Source organism: Lissotriton helveticus, chromosome 8 (genome assembly GCF_964261635.1).
Source record: "Lissotriton helveticus chromosome 8, aLisHel1.1, whole genome shotgun sequence".
Taxonomy (NCBI): Eukaryota; Metazoa; Chordata; class Amphibia; order Caudata; family Salamandridae; genus Lissotriton; species Lissotriton helveticus.
Genome location: NC_136069.1, coordinates 899,694,217 through 899,711,774, shown reverse-complemented (window position 1 = coordinate 899,711,774; position 17,558 = coordinate 899,694,217). Strand labels below are relative to the sequence as shown.

The window sequence follows — 17,558 nt, the reverse complement described above, 5'->3', positions numbered from 1 at the left end:
TGCACCCAGCTCCACAGCAGGCACTCAGGTGGTTGAAACTGCCCATCGTCATAGCCAATTATGTAGCTCTGCAGGCTAAGGCAGCACCCATCATTCAGTAAGAACCAGCTGTACATGTGACAATTGTTAGACACCGTTTGTTTTCTGTTTAGAAAATGCAATGGCGGCAATAAATAGAGGTGTCAGTTAGTGCCAGCAATCCAATGCATACTTTGTCTACCCTAAGTAGAGGTGGGAAACCACTTAAAGATTAAACGAGGCTGGAGCCAAATGCTGGACTTTGACTCAGCTCAAAGTCCGTCCTCTTGGAACCTCGAGCCCAAAATGAGAAGACAGCCCAGGAGGCTTTTGCCTGCCACCCTTGCTCTACTGTCATGCACAAAGCTAAAAACCTAGCAATAGCGTTTTGCCTTATTTTGTTTTGTCTGCTGAAAACCTAATAAAAACCCTTTAAACAAAAAAGAAACATTGGAGGTAAAAAAAAAAAAGGAGAGACACATAGGTACCAATTTAGTGGCTGATTGGTAAAAAGTGAAATCAGAGAACCCCGCTTAACCAAACTTGGTCATCTTAGGCAAATATTTTAGTTTCGCCAAATCCTCCTTTTTAGGTCGAATCCTACCCTACCAGATTGAGCAGCTGTCTAGCTGCAAAGACGTATTGAGGACATGCTGAAAGCTTCCCTAGGAATACATTCCACCTAGTGCTTACCATTGGCTTGCCATTTTGTTACTCATATTTGCTTGCTTTAGATTGTGTGGCTTTATTTGTTTTGGCTGCCCAGCATGTCTTTGTACATCACATGAAGCACACCAATATTCTTCCACGAGTGCTCGCTTTCCGTCAACTCTTTTTTTTTATTTTGTGAGGCTCTCCCGGAGAGTACACATTTTTTAGTTGCCACCTTTATGCAAGTTCATAGCAATAAACGTGCTGCATTTCTTTTAAAAGGTGTCCTGCCTCCTATTGTTTTGCCTGTCTAATTCTACTTATCTCTGCCAGTATATCAATCTTGCATGCCTGTGAAGAAAATGTTCTGTCTACAAGCGTGTTTATTTTGACCAGTGCTCTTTACTATTAGCACAACTTAATCCACTTCTTCAATACCACCCCATGCCACAGGTGCTGGAAGTAGGGGAGTAGAGAGCCCCCTTGTATTCATGCTGGAGTTCAGAAGTGAATGAGCAATAAACAAGCCTTTACATTTTGGTTTTATTGGTCACATTTGCTGTGCAAAGACAGAGGTCCAAAGTTAGGCTCTATCTTCCAGGGAGCTTGGTGTTTACTTTTGTTTCTCTGACTGCAAATTGAAAGCATTTATGTGACAACCTTGCTTAGTACTGGGGATACGAAAGGTAAGGATTTAGGATTTTATCATTTACTAGCACACAACAAAATGTAAATGCCAGTAAATTAATTTTACAAATATTTCAGAATGTATCAGAATTAGGAAAGCACAAATGAAGCTTATTTTTCTGTAACTCAGAAGCGTGGAGGAAACAAATATTTTATATGATCAAAACAAATCAATACACTAGGTGATGCCATTTCCACAAATTATCATTTGTGTGTTGTATAGTTTCATCAGAAAAATTGTATGCCTGCAATTGTAATGGTCATTTCAATTGAAAATATGTCTGTAACAGCAGTGCATTACCACACCATACATAATCTACTCTACACAACTACACTATGCAATGCTATAATTCACTCTATGCCACTGAGGGTAATGACCCAATTAGGGCCATCCGGGTCTCTCTTGACCAAGTCTCAGCCTTCCATACAAATATAGAGTTGGTCAGACAGTAGAGAATACAAACCAAGTATATTTTATTCAGGTACACTCTTGGGGAGTCCAGTCTGACCAGCCTCGTAGGATTGCTGCAGAGGGACTGACTTCAGCAAGCATAGAGTAACATTATGTACAATACAGAACCAATGAAGTCACGCCCACAATGGAATTTATTTAGGCAGATGCAGCTAAAACAAAGAAGTGCAGAGAAAAAGTTTTGATTCTGAGGCCGGGCACACATTATCTACAATCCAAGGTCGTTCCAGCTGTGCCTGCCACTGGACAAGTGGGAGCAGGCACGTATTAGTGGGAAAGGTATGCGCTAGCAAGAACAGTGTATTCATTAAAAAAGCAAGGCTCAACCTTTGGAGAAATAAACTCACCAAAAACCATTTCTCAAGCAGGCAGACATTAGTTTCGATCATAACTCATAAAGCACAAAATGGTGCCGCGAATGCTTAATTAACATAGAACAATACACGGGCAATGTTAATAGAACATTTGCATTCCAACACCACTCCAATCCATGACACTATACACCACTTCACTCTAAGCGACGCCACGTCACTCCACTTTAAGACACTATAGGTTGCTCCTCTCTATGACACTCTACTCCATGCCACTCTACTCTGCTCTTCCCCACTCTACACCACAATACTCCATGACACAGAACTGTACAACACTCCCCTCTGTCACTCTATGCCACTCCACTCCACTCTAGGAGTCCTATTCCACTGTACGCTACTACACTCCACGCCACTGTACTCCATTCCAGTCTCCAAACCTCTACTCCACTCTAAACCACTTCACTCTATGCCACTCTACTCCATGACAGTCCCCCCACTCCTTTCTACAGTACTCTACGTCAATCCGCTACATGCCACTGCATGAAACTACTCCACGACACCCCATGCAAGTCCATGCCACTCCACTCTACACTACTCCAGTCCACTCCACACCACTCTACGCCACTCAATGCCACTCCACAACACTCCGTTCTATGACACCCTACTCAGCGCCACTCAATTTCACAACACTGTACACCATTCCACTCTACGACAGTCCACCCCACTCCACTGTACGACAATCTACACTCCACTCAACTCCATGCCATTCTACGTCACTTCACTCTACTATCCTCTATGCCACTAACATATAGCCATGCTGAACAGCAGCCACGCTAGTGTAAAACATAATTTAAACATATTTGCAAAGCCACTAGCTCTCGTCTCTAACCGCAAGTGTGCTCCTGCATTGGACAAGAATATATTGCCGAAAAGGATTTACTTTCTCCAACAGCCTCATAAATGTTGAATTATGTATGTATAAATTATTTTATAGCGCGCTCCGTTACTGGAGAGTATCCTGGCGCGAGTAGAGGAGAGGTAGACAATCAGACATACAAGAAAAACTTAACTTACACTCTTAAACAGATGAGTTTTCAAATGCTTTTTAAAAACAGCCACTGAGGACATAGATCGTAGCTGGAGAGGGAGAGCATTCCAGGCCCGGGCCCCGATCACTGAGATCGATTGGCCACCAAGTCTTGCTCGTTTGAAGCGGGGAAGATACAGTTTGTGCAAGGTAGAGGATCTGAGGGGGCGTGCAGGAACATAGCTGGTGAATCTCTTCCTCAAATACAGGGGGCCTTGATCATGAGAAGCACGAAACGCAAGCACCAATGATTTAAAAAGAATGCGTTGGGCAACCGGAAGCCAGTGGAGCGTGCGCATCTCAGAACGAACGCTCTTCCATCTCGGGATGTTAAACAAGAGTCGGACTGCCGCATTCTGGATGATTTGGAGGCGTTTGACCAAATAGGCCGGGATGCCACTAAACAGTGCATTTGCATAATCCAGCCTAGCCAGTATAAGTGCTCTGGCAACCGTCTCCTTAGCATCCTTAGGGAGCAAAGGAAAGAATTTGCGGAGCATTTTTAGGGTAGCGAAACAGGTGCCTGTAAGTTTATTAATGTGGGCCTCAAATTTGAGAACCTCTGTGAACCAAATGCCGAGATTTTTTGCTGGTCTCCCCATCTCTTTTGGGCAAGGAATGTTTGGTGGCCACAACGAGTTCTTAAACGAGGTGGGGAAGGAGCCATAGAAGAGTACTTCCGATTTTTCCTCGTTGCATTTCAATTGGGCCTGTGTTAACCAACGAAATGCAGCGGACTAACACAGATGAACAACCGCTGTGTCTAGATTATCATCCGGCCAAGTAAACAACAGTTGGGTATCATCTGCATACCCTATTATCTTGGCCCCAAACTGCTCTGCCAGGAAAACCAGGGGGGTTATATAGACATTAAACAGCAGGGGGCTAAGAGTAGACCCCTGCGGCACCCCTGTAAGCAGTGGTTTAGGTTCAGAGGCGTAAGGAGGCATCCAGACCTGCTGAGTCCTATCGGACAGAAAGGAGGATAGCCAATCTAGGACAACTCCCCCGATTCCAATGGCCGACAACCGGCGGAGAAGAAGCTCATAGGGGACGGTATCGAACGCGGCAGAGAGGTCCAATAAAATTAAGACCGCTCTGCCACCTCCGTCCAAACATTCCCGAATTGACTCAGTCATCTCCACCAGCGCCGTCTCAGTACTATACGCCGCCCTGAAGCCTGATTGAGCAGGATGGAGGGCATTGGAGATGTCAACAAAGTTCTCCAGTTGCTGAAGGACTACCTTCTCACAAATTTTTGTAAGCGCCGGGAGAAGGGAAATGGGACGGTAGTTCCCAGGAACCGACACGTCCAGTCCAGGTTTCTTCAGAAGCGGCAGCAGCCTGGCCTGTTTCCAGGCTGCAGGCACCTCACCAGTTGCCAGGGAGAGGTTAACAATCTGCGTGATCTCAGCGCAGACTGTTTCCGCCACCTCCGACAACACCCGGGCCGGGCACGGATCGGCTGGAGAGCCAGACTTCAGGGACTGAAGGAGCGGGAGAACAGTACTCTCCTCAACTTGCACAAAGTTCGTGAGGTGCTGCCCTGAATTTGGACATAGTGAAGGGTCCAAATCAGCCGCTAGGTAGTCGGCTGGGAGGGCCGCTAAAAGGTCCTGCTGGATCTTTGTTATTTTCGTAATGAAAAAAGATGAGAGTTCCTCACACCATTGCGCAGAGGACGGGAGTGGGACAGCATCAGCCACAGGGGACACAAAACTTTTAACAATAGAGAAAATCTCTCTACTATTGTTATCAGCCTTAGCAATGCGCCCTGCATAGAAATTCCCCTTGGCTACCTTGATGGCTGTATAATAATCTTTCTGAGCGAGTCGTAGAGCGGATTTAGCCTCAGAGCTATATCCACATCTCCAAGCTCGTTCCAATTTCTTACACCCCAGTTTCCGTTCTCTCAGTTCCGGGGAGAACCAGGGTTGGGAGGGAGAGCGCCTAACTCTGCACACCGTGCTTTGCTTGGTAGAGGCGGCAGTCGCCTCCCGAGCCCACTCATTAAACTCACATACTGCTGTGTCTAAACATGAGTTAAGTTTTGGGCGGGTGCTGGACAAAGCGTGTCTGAACTCGGGTACATTAATCTTTTGAGGGTGACTCATGAGAGATGGGAGACTGGGTTCGGGCAATTCCCACACGAATCTGACCAAATCATGGTCCGACCATGTAGTCTTTTCCACGGTAACCGACTGAATGGGAAAATTAGAACAAACCAGGTCGAGTAGATGGCCACCCGCATGCGTTGCACCAGTGACCCATTGATTCAGCTGAGCAAGCTCGAGGATTTCACCAAGTCTCCGGGCTTCCGGGGCGTCTGGAACATCCATATGGATATTTAAGTCGCCGACCAGCAGAAACTTGGGAAAGCTTAGGGCACGGGGCACTATATACTCTTCTAGGGAATCCAAGAAATGGCTAGGCTGACCCGGTGGCCTATAGATCAAAGATCCGCCCAGGGTAAAATGAGGGGAAGTTTTTATAGAAAAATGAAGAACCTCTGCCCTGGCATCCGCAGTCGGAGGCTCAGAGGTGAAGCTCCACCACTCCCTAAAAACGATAGCTATCCCCCCCCCTCTACCTAAAGGGCGGTCCACCCTAGCCATCTTGAAACCCCTGGGGACAGCAAGTTCCACACTAGGAGCGGAAGTATTAGTCATCCACGTTTCCGTGAGGAACTATACGTCCAACTGGCCTTCCCCCAATAAATCATAAATATCGGCGGCATGCCTCACCACAGATCTGGCATTGATCAAACCCGCCCTGATGTTGGGGGCAGGGGCGTTGATGACCGGATATGAAGGAAGAAAGGGTTGGGGGAAGAAGCCACAGTGGGGGCATATAGCCAAAGCACCATCAGGGACCACCCGAGGACAGGGTAGACCCTTAGCAGGGGGGGCCAGGCTCCACAGAGCACTGCGCGAGTACCTGCGTTTCTCTAACGAAGGGATCCCAGGAATGCGCCGGGCAGTATGGCAGGCCCTGGGCCCGTCCGAGGCACGGACGGGCACAGACGGGCCCTCCTTTGGCGCTCCTTCGGCGCGCAGTCGGTGCGCTCGCTGCGCGCGACCGCTGCGCGCCCTATGGGGGACCATTGTTTATCACCCAAGCCCCTCCCCGAGCTGGACCGCTACCTCCCGATCAGCCAGGGACCGGGCCTCACTCAAGATGGCGCCGCCCGACCTGTCCCTCCACAACAATCGGCACAGAACAGCCGCGGTGGACCAGGGCACAGGGGAACTGAGAAGCAGTGCAAGTAATTAAAACGATTTCAGTTTAATTATAAAAGTACATACAACACCATTAGTCAAGCAATAGAGTGTAAGGAGGTAAAAATGATTTTTTTAAAATAGCGCTACAGCTACAAAGCAGCAAAGCGAGAGAGCAGAAGAATTAAACTCGCAGTCTGCTCGTCTTTTCTCTTCTCCAGCAGCGTTTCTAAGTGCTGCCACCACAAAGATCAGCCACGAGAGAAAGGAGACCGAAGGGTCTATTTATCACCCAAACCCCTCCCCGAGCTGGACCGCTACCTCCCGATCATAAAGCAAATACACTGCTGGGTGTTGTAAATGACCAAACCTGTAACATAGTTTTGTACTTATATAAGTCATTATATCCTTGTTGCACAGTTTTGGTTTTAGAAATAGATTTCTGGGAGACTGTGTGAAAAGATGCACCACACTGTCAATTTCACAAAGGCTCTCATTATTTCCAAACTAAAGCCCGCCAATTAAAACTTTTGTTCCCAAAATGTGGAATAGTAACACCAGGGATGCTACTAGACCTGAACCTCAGGTTCGGGGGTAGCAGGTCAGGTGCTAACAGGTCGACCTGTGTGGCTAACACTTCAAACAATGGGGGGCTATGCTTAGAGCCAATGCAATAAAATAGAGTAATCGATTTAGCTTTTTACACATAATAGTCAAACCAGATACGATTACAACAAACCAGTTTTAGTGAATTTTGACAATGTTTTAGGCTACTGACAGATCTTTAAAAGGGGAATGAGTGATTTTACAACTACAAAGCAGCTTCTACAGACTTTAATACAAAGCTCTTTAGAACCGGTTTTCAAAAAGTTAGTCCAAACAATAACCATTTTCATACTTCTCCAAAAATTATTTCTGTGAAATGACAATGAGCTCATGAAATAGAAGTCATTTTATCTTCAGCAAGAAGGTCTGTCTGACTGTTGACTTATGACCAAAATTGTCTCACTGGGGTATTGTTTGAGGCGGCACACTAGACAATTCGAATTGTTTTAAATAAAAGTTCCCATACTTTTTGTTAAAATATATTTCTAGAATGTATAACGCAGACTATGAGTGCCTCTGGTTGAAACGGAAGGGCCGGGGTCTCCTCTGCTGTAGAGCCGATGGAGAGGCAGACAGCAAAAAACAGAAACAAGCCATTTCGGCAGGGTGTCTGCTACCTGAAAGAAATGTTTATGAATGCAATTGGTTAATCAGCAAATGTAAAGACAGCAGTTTACGGCTTTCATTGATGGAGTCCTTTGAGGTTTCATGGTGACTAAAATGTATTCCTTTTGACCGCATAATTGTAGTTGGTACTAGTACTATGTCAGAATATCTTATTCAGTGTCAGGAAGGTACTTTGCTGTAGACTAGTGTGCGCCAGTGTCTGTCGAGCGGTTCAACTGTGTACACAATGCTTGCCCCTGAATTGTTGTGCGCATAATGACTTCCTATCAGTACAGAACGCTTGCCCAAAACGTATGTAGCATGGTCACTATGCTCATCAGCTACTGTGCCACAGAATACTTGCCTTTGGTTTACTGTGCACAGGCCCTCTGCCTACGATGCCTGCCCTTGAGATACCAGGCACACATGCCTGTGCGTCAGTCAGTGCGTCACAGAATGTTTACCTATCCTTTACTCTAGCTTTTACCATGCTTCATAATCAAATTTAAATATGTATGCATCTCTTACAAACTGTTACACACAAAGTTCGTGCACACAGCACCAACAAACGGACAGCTTGGGCAACCACAAACTAACGCGCACCATCAGAGCCATACCACTATCCATTCCAAGCGACATACTGACACGCTGAAGGAGGGCCTTCTGAAGAACAGTGGTTGCTCTCAGCCCACATCCAGACCATGACCAACCTTCTATCTGCTTTGTGAACGCAACAGGGGGCGCATCTGTTTAAACTGACATCTATATCCGTGCCATTGACGGACTGTTGCCATTCAGGAAAGCTGTAAAAACTTTCCTCTTTCCCCTAGATCTCTAGTGTTGTTGTGGTGTTGTTCCTGTCTCGCGTTTGCCTGGTTTTTTGTTCTGATAGCGCCAGGACGCCCCTTTGCTGGGGCATCTGTGCGCTCTATAAATCAGGCTAACATAACATAACATAACATCTCGCACCACCCAGTCACTCCCACCTCCCCGACCATGACTGCGTGTACCATGGACTGCTGGCTTTAGCTTTCAGCTGCCACACTCTGCGCTGCCCGTACACCTCCAGAGCATCATACCCTCATGCAGCTGCCTTCTTCTCTGCCCAATGCGTTCACCGTTCACAAGCTGGGTGGTGCTACATAGTTACTGAACGTAGTAGTAACAATTAAAAACAAATGAACCAAAAGCACTTTAGTACAATACAACCAACAGAACTATGTGATACAATTGCTTGTAACATAAAACTCTGTTTTCTACCGTCCAGTGAGTAAACCTGTTTGATGAATGCTAATGGATAGTTATACCATGAGATTCCCAGGTTAAATTACAGAGAGAAAGCCAGTACAGGTAATATGAAGAGACACGTCAAATTAATGCTGCAGAGTGTGCAGTTGTCTACCAACAGCATAAATATGGATGACTATTCACGAACTATGGAGTCACATGAATATGATGTGTCCATGGCCTATTAAGAAATCAGGATGCAGTATTTTTGGCTTACCTCGTGATTTATCTGTATGACATCTTGACATCTTGACTTCTGTACTGGAATATTATTACGTTTGACTCCCTAGAACTAAGTAACTGGTAACTTAGGCCTAACTACTAGCCTTATGTCATTTGTGGATTTTAATGTGGTATGTATTCATTAGGCTTCGGCAGAGGGCATTACTTGTGCACCAAGAATTTTTAAACGACTTAGTCCCATCCATAACCCCAAAAAGCATGTCAGAGCCCCGACTGGAGAGGAAAGCACATGAACAGAAAGGAACGCCAAATTCCTATAAGATATCAATCGACACAACTATCCCAAAAACAGGTTAAAGGAGAGATGCTAAACTACAAAGACAACTTTGCAAACATAGCTCTCTAAAAAGGCATAGTGAGTTGGTGTTCACAAGCCCAAACTATATAGTACATCATTTATTTCAACTCACATCTGTTTTTATAATAATCAGTAGACCAAAAACATTTTGGGACAATCGGATGAACACAGAATCACAGCGGACAGGTAAACAAATACGTCTAAGTATAGCCGGTGGTGATGGGAAGCGTGGGCAACGAAGCTTAGCTAGGGGTTCAGGCTGAAACCCGGCCCTTTCACGGTTGTGCAGTATTTGTTGCAGAAAAATAAAGCACTCCACTAGTCACCCTCTAAACACAGGTACAATACTAAACTATGTGAAGATGAAATCAACTGTATGCAAGTTCTCTATAGTGGAAGTACAGTGGAGTGCCAACACTAAACAAGACTCCATGAAGAATTTAAATATTGGTATATGTCTTGGCCTATTTCAACAATTGTACAACTTCATAATGTATAATTTTCATTAATGTTCTCATCTGGCCAGCTGTCTACAGATCTTAGAGCAAACTTTCCAGGTGCTAAACATTTTTCCAGTTATAAGATGTGTGGTAGGTCTACTTTAGCATTACCCATCATGTAAAATGCACTTTTCTGTAGTAATGCCACTTGCCAATTTGCCAATCCAACCTAAACCCAATGAATGTTTTTAAAGAACTGGGTTGTTTTTTTTTCCCTGTAATCCTTTTAAAAGTTTCAGGCCGGGGTGGTGGTGGTGGAGGTGGGGTTGGCTGGCTTGGACGGAGAGGAAAATGGTGGCATAAAATGACACTACATCTCATGCTGGCCCTATTCACTGTCATGACGGCACCAAAAGTAGACCCATCTCTAAAAACAGAACACCTTCAGAAGGGACAACCGGCTGACGAAGCATTGAAATGAGGAGAAACCCCTTAGAACCTGACTCAAGACACAGAGAAGCAATCCCCATCCCGATTGAGATGCTACGGAGAGTTCCCTGTGGATTACCTCCAAGACGATCGTGCAACCAGTGAGTGTGATGTGACTAATTTCGAATAAGTACTATCTGATTTATTATAAATGCACCATGCTCTGCACTTTTATCTACCGAACCTAATCCAAGATGACAGCTGCAAAGTTCTTCTCAGTAATAGGCACTCCTTTGATTGCCAGAATTGTTACAAGCAAGAATTTCTGAACTGCTATATCTGCCTTATGATATAAATATATGATTATATATTGATACAAACTGAGTATAAGACCACTAACAGCATGACTAATTCCAGTATATAAATAGTTTCAACAAGCGCTGGTGGTAGAGCCCAACCCAAGATGGCGACTATATAAGTATCGAACCTCTAAGCCAGATTCTGCATATAGATCCTCCAGATAAAAATACGGCATCAGAGCCTGAACCTGCACCAGATATGCTACTAAACTCGAACATCATATTTTACACTACGTTACTGTGATTTTATGGATTCTGGATTAATATCAAATATGGGACACAAAGAGATTAAGATTAGTTTCCAATAAAACAGAACATCCCAAGCCGGACTCTCCAATAAAGGGGGAAATGAATATGGACCTGCACAATGGACACAATTCTTAAAAAAACGTCTGAAGTCCATAAACTTGAAAAGTCTACAAAAAGTAATACAGATTTACGGCAAGTAGAAATCTCAGCAATTCAAACAGACATGAAACACCTAAATGGCAAACTCGCAGATGCAGAAAAAAGAACTAGGTGTCTTGAGGACTCGGAACAGAAAACAAAAAAGATTTTTTCTCTAATACTAACAAGACCCCACATCTACATAAAGAGTTGACCGAACTAGGAGGCAGAAATTGTTGTGGTGACCTAAGAATGTTCGGACTGCCATCAGGCTCCTGCATTAAATTCCTTGAGAGATGGGTCCCTCAAAAGGCCAACATCATCTTCTCCAAAGACCTGGAAATGGAGAGAGTACATTGGGTTTCCTCTCAAAGGCAAATGGACAAAAGGAACTCAAGACCAATCATTTACAAACCTTTATGTTACCAACACATGGAACACCTTTTGGATTATTACACGAGGAGAAATAACCATATAATGTGCAATGGTTCCAAAATATTCATTTCACAAGACTATTTAAAATCAACGGTGGGTACTGGGAAAAGTTTCTTCTTCTTAGCTCTCAGACCTAAACTTAAAAGCATGAATATCCCCTTCTCCTTTGCAGGACCTGTGAAATTCAGAATAACGGTTTATGGATGACCAACGATATTTGAGGTTCATTGCAAACTGGCCAAAATCCTTGAAAACAAAAGTGACCGTGAAATGGACAACTCATCCTTTAAAGCGAAGAACTGACGTATTTTACCATTTTCTAAAATATGCTGGCTATAGCAAAGATTCGATTTACATCACCATTGCTTTTCGCCAATATTGGTGCTTAAAAAATATGTAGCTCCATTCCTGCACCTGGCCCAAAACAGATTTCTAATCAGGTCAACTTATTTGACACACTCTGTGCTGGCCTACACACAATTGCCTTACTAATATTGTAGTTTTCGATGAGCAGATACATTGTCAGAGTATCACCTAGACATTTACATTACACTCACAACACAAACCTTTTGTAGTTCTTCCAATAGACTAGTTTTATAATTTATGATTCTTCCAGATATCGATGTAACCAGTCTCAACTAATAGGGGCCCCTTTTGGTAACAATACAGGAGAACAAAAGCTCATATATTTGGATGCTTTGAAATTGTTATCCTTGGAGACTGGATGTATTTTGCAGCATAAATATGACAAGGCAATGATTAGCAGCTTACCTTTTGCTTGATACAGAGTTGTTTATATTTGAAGTTCTTTTTTTTATAAATTCTTTTTATTAATGCACACAAAGAAATCATAAACACATACAATAAAACACTGGGTAGCCTCTTGACACGCAATACACACATTGGACGTCCTCCTACACAATGAAGTAAAACAAAAACACCAACATACGGGTTCAGGTGTCCTCCAACACTACTGGATCGTCTGGTGTAACAGGAGGAGCACATATTTCACCCCTATACGTATTCGAGGGCCCCCAAATTTTCCCCCATTTCTTGGGCCTTCCTCTGGCCACATACACAGCCCGTTCTCTAAACATACACCAATCCAAGTCTTCCACCCCATTTCGGATAGTAGACGGCTGAGTCGCCCCCCACAATTGAGCAATATTACGTTTGGCGATACCACATGCCAGTGTGCCCCACACCCTGCCATGGGACGAAAGGTCAGTTGGATCCCAAACATTCAGGAGACATCGCCGCGCCTCTAACTCAAAAATTACTCCCCACACCTCACGTACCTTGGCATGAATTGCGGACCAACACCCCCGAAAGCGATCACAGTCCCATAATATAGGAAAAAACGTTCTAATCTCGCCACATCCTCTCTTACACACATCGCTCGCAGCCAAACCCATTCGCACCATTCGTGGACCGGTTACGTAGCAGCGATGGAGGATCGTCAATTGGACCAACCGGAGTCTCATCTGGACTGCAATGACTCTCAGAGAGGCCACAGCCTCCCTCCAGTCTTCATCATCCAGGATCAGTGCCTCCGATGTCCATTGATATCTAAGCACCGCCAAGGGGTCCTCCGTGTGGTTAACTAGTTTTCTATAGATCAAGGAGATCGTCTTTGTGGGAAGATGACCGTCCAACACTCGATCCTCCAGTGGGGAAGCCTCTGGGAGCGTCGCCCCTCGGGGAATGCCAGCCAGCAGCGCATGTCTAATCTGGAGGTAACGGAACCTCTCACTCCCTTGCAATTGATACCGTTCCTGCAAAGTTTCAAACTGGAGAATTCCAATATTTGAAGTTCTTGACAATCACATCTGCATTCAAATGTTAACATATATTCTCTATAGCACTATTTTCTTTAGTTTGATGCTATGATGCTTTTTTGATATGTGTCAGCATGGGACAGGGTAGGCCCATCTATTGCCTTGTCTAGTTGTGCAACTTTGAGATGACACATTGCATCTGAATTGTCAATACTACAACTTGCTTTTACCCATATCACTGTTGATATCTATTTTCAACCTGATAAACAGAAGAACTCCTCTGTCTATTGTTTTGTTTTTGAAAACCCTATTAGAAAAATGGTGTCGGGCATCACATTCAATACACCATCAGGCCCTGTGGAAGATTCAGAAGAAGAAAACTGTGCTGCTTTGCTGTAATAAGGACTTCCACTCTGCTGCCCTGCTGTGCTGACCTGCTGCTCGCCTTAATGAGAAAGAGGGGGCCTACATCTTGAACCCAGGACCACCAGAGTGAATTCAAGGGCAAGTTGGTTGGCCTCCTGAGCAGCCCCTCAGGTACAGAACAGGCTCCAACAACCTTTAAACTAGCACTTGTACTCTGCCAGCTGTAATTCCTACCCTCCCAAGTATTGGCACATCAGTCCTGGACCTGTGGAATTGGACCTGAAGGTGCTCTGCCAGCACAGCTGCAGTCCCAGCAAAACCGACACAGAGCGACGCATCATCTGACAAAATTCCACATCGGAACCGCTGCAAACACACTCCCAACAGAGGACTTCACATTACACCCCGTAACCTCCTCAGAACCACCACTGTGTAATGCAACCTTTGTGCAGGACTCCACATCGTAAGCCCAGCAAATTCTTCAGAACCATCTGGTGGTCCTCCGTGTGGTTAACTAGTTTTCTATAGATCAAGGAGATCGTCTTTGTGGGAAGATGACCGTCCAACACTCGATCCTCCAGTGGGGAAGCCTCTGGGAGCGTCACCCCTCGGGGAATGCCAGCCAGCAGCGCATGTCTAATCTGGAGGTAACGGAACCTCTCGCTCCCTTGCAATTGATACCGTTCCTGCAAAGTTTCAAACGGGAGAATTCCAATATTTGAAGTTCTTGACAATCACATCTGCATTCAAATGTTAACATATATTCTCTATAGCACTATTTTCTTTAGTTTGATGCTATGTTGCTTTTTTGATATGTGTCAGCATGGGACAGGGTAGGCCCATCTATTGCCTTGTCTAGTTGTGCAACTTTGAGATGACACATTGCATCTGAATTGTCAATACTACAACTTGCTTTTACCCATATCACTGTTGATATCTATTTTCAACCTGTTAAACAGAAGAACTCCTCTGCTATTTTTGCGTATTGTTTTGCTTTTGAAAACCTTATTAGAAAAATGGTGTCGGGCATAACATTCAATACACCATCTGGCCCTGTGGAAGATTCAGAAGAAGAAAACTTGGACCTGAAGGTGCTCTGCCAGCACAACTGCAGTCCCAGTAAAAACCGACACAGAGCGACGCATCATCTAACAAAATTCCACATCGGAACCGCTGCAAACACATTCCCAACAGAGGACTTCACATTACTTCAGATTTTCAGGCTGGGTTCCGTGCTGGCACGGGAACAATCGAACAAACATTAAGGCTACTTATGATTTATTGGAAGGTGGTCGTGATTGGGAAGGGTACCTTATATCTGGCCTTCATCGACCTCCGCACAGCCTTCGATTTGGTCCCTAGAAATAACTTATGGAAGGTTTTGTGTGACCTTGGCATGCCATCTTACCTGCTCCACTTGATTATGAGGTTCCATGAAAAAAACTATGCCCAAATTCGCTGGGGGCCGAATGGTGAAAAGACCTCAAGAATAGATGTGAATAGAGGTGTAAGACAGGGGTGCGTACTTGCACCAACACTCTTCTCGCTCTACGTGAACAGGGTGGTGGATTGCTTGACCAGGATACCAGCTGATGCACCCCGTCTGGCAGGTCGTTTAATTCCTACCCTGCTTTTTGCGGACGATACTTTACTTCTGTCAAAATCCCCGATGGGACTTCAGCAGCTTCTCTTTGGTTTTGATGCCTTTTGCAAGCAAAGAGGACTCTGTATTAACACAGACAAAACAAAGTATCTTATCCTGAATCCCCCGCAAAAACTTGGCCCCCCACCAACATTGGGGTCTGTTGCATTGGAAAGGACCAAGACGTTTGATTACTTGGGTATCCGACTGGTGGACTCGATGAAATGGGACCATCATTTGACCAAAATGTTGTTAAGTTTGAAAAGAGTAACTGGGGCTCTGTTGAAAGAGCAAAGAGCAGCCTCCACGAAACCTATAGCAGCAGTAATGGATATTTATTCGGCCAGAGGAGTAAGTGCCGCTCTTTATGGGGCGGAACTCTGGGGAACGTCAAACATGAAAGATCTTACCCGTGCTGAGAACACCTTTTTGAGAAGTTTGATGTCCCTCGGTCCCTCTGTCCCTATCCTGCCGTTGCAATTAGATATGGGCTGTCGGGCGATTGAGGACCAAGCTAAGTTACGCCCCTTGCTTCTGTGGACCCGCATCTGGAGAGTCCCTGAGCTGTCAAGTTATGCGGATGGCCTGCGTGAGATCATTAAATCCACTGGCTGGACAAAAATAAAATGGTTAAGGGACATCAAAGCATTACTTGCCAATCTGGGCCTAGAAGAAGCATGGCATCAACAGACGGCTCCGCCCAAACTAATGTTAAAACAACTCTATTGGAAATGGGTGGCAAATAAAAGAAACTCTTCTGTAACGATTTGTAAATCGTCTAGAAATTTTATGGAGTTTAAAGATGCCCCCCTCAGAGAACTGTATTTGGACATTATTTCAGCCCCATGGGAAAGATCCTTGTATTTCAAATTTAGAATAGGTCTTCTTCCCTTAATGGAACTCACAAGTCATTGGAAAATTCCCCACCAGACTGCCCCGTGGTGCCCTTTCTGCCCACAGCGCTATGAATCTGTCCCTCACTTTTTATTCGAGTGTCCTGTCTATAAAGTTCCACGGTCGAAATGGCTAAAACCCATGTGCCTTACACTGGGAACAAGACATTGTAATATGGCACTAAGGATACTACTTTCAGACACTCGTTCATTTTATGCATGCGCCACCTCGAAGTATCTTGGGTGGGCATGGCGGATTCGGTCAAAAAGACTTAGACAAATAGTTTAATCATGTTTTTATTTGCTGATTTTAATCATGCAAGGAGTCTTTTTATATGTCCTATTCCTATTGTTTAAAATGAATTTTAATTGTATGTATGCTTTTTAAGATATTTTTTATGTCGAAATAAAGCCTTTTTGACTTGACTTGACTTGATTACTTCCCGTAACCTCCTCAGTGAGGTTCTTTAATTTTGACTCCATCTTACATTTGTCTTCAATTTGTGTTGCCTTTACACAGACTGCTCTATTCATGAAGTGTTTCTGCCCTTTGGACTGCAACGTGTAGAAAACCCCCCTCTGTCCTTGCTTTGAAAGCAATCTCAGACACTAGCTGGCCTAACTGCATACAGACATGTTCTGCCATTACTGATTGACCTATAAGTGCTGTAGTTGATTGACTTATGGGTTGGGCAGAAACACGACGTAAGGGGGACATTCTGGTTACATGATGTTTTTCTATTGGCTAATATTTTGCAGATCTTGTATGTCCATATTAGGTATTTTGTATGCTTGCAGAAGCTAGGACTGCCCCTTTCTTTTATGCTGAGTTTGTAAATCCGAAGCATATAAAAGACCTCTGTGTTCTGTATTCTTTAGACTGCCTCATTCAGGTGCTAAAGGCTCCTATGCGACGTAGTCTCACTTATTAAGTTTAATAAAGATGTCTTAATATTTCAGCTTCTGTGCCAAGTCCTTTTGTATTAGTGAGACCCCTGAGAATGAAGATTTCAGTTCTTCAGATGGCGCGGCCAACGCGAGCTTCATCAGAGAAGTGACTTTCTGTGGGAGTGATCTTGTCAGGAGACAGAAAGCTACTGAGGAGGACAAGACAGGATTCTACTAAGAAGGTACTCTGTGCACAGGGATTCTGGGGATTCTTCGTCTCTGCAGCCCAGTGTATTTCTGCTCTTCCTGATTTTGATCCTCCACATGATGTCACTCCTGACTGAGAACCCTTTTTGGCGTGAGTATTAAAAAAAAACAAAGAGACCGTTAGGTCATTTAGAACTTGATAGTTAGAATTTGGATAACCTTTTGATTAGTAAAAGTAAGAGTTAAGTAT

At 44.4% G+C, this 17,558-nt stretch overlaps 1 protein-coding gene across 12 annotated transcripts in view; it reads right to left on the bottom strand.

Moving 5' to 3' along the window:
• The window catches only part of MCF2L (MCF.2 cell line derived transforming sequence like), a 1,263,355-nt gene that overhangs the window by 467,658 nt on the left and 778,139 nt on the right, over nucleotides 1–17,558 (bottom strand). The window lies entirely within an intron of this gene.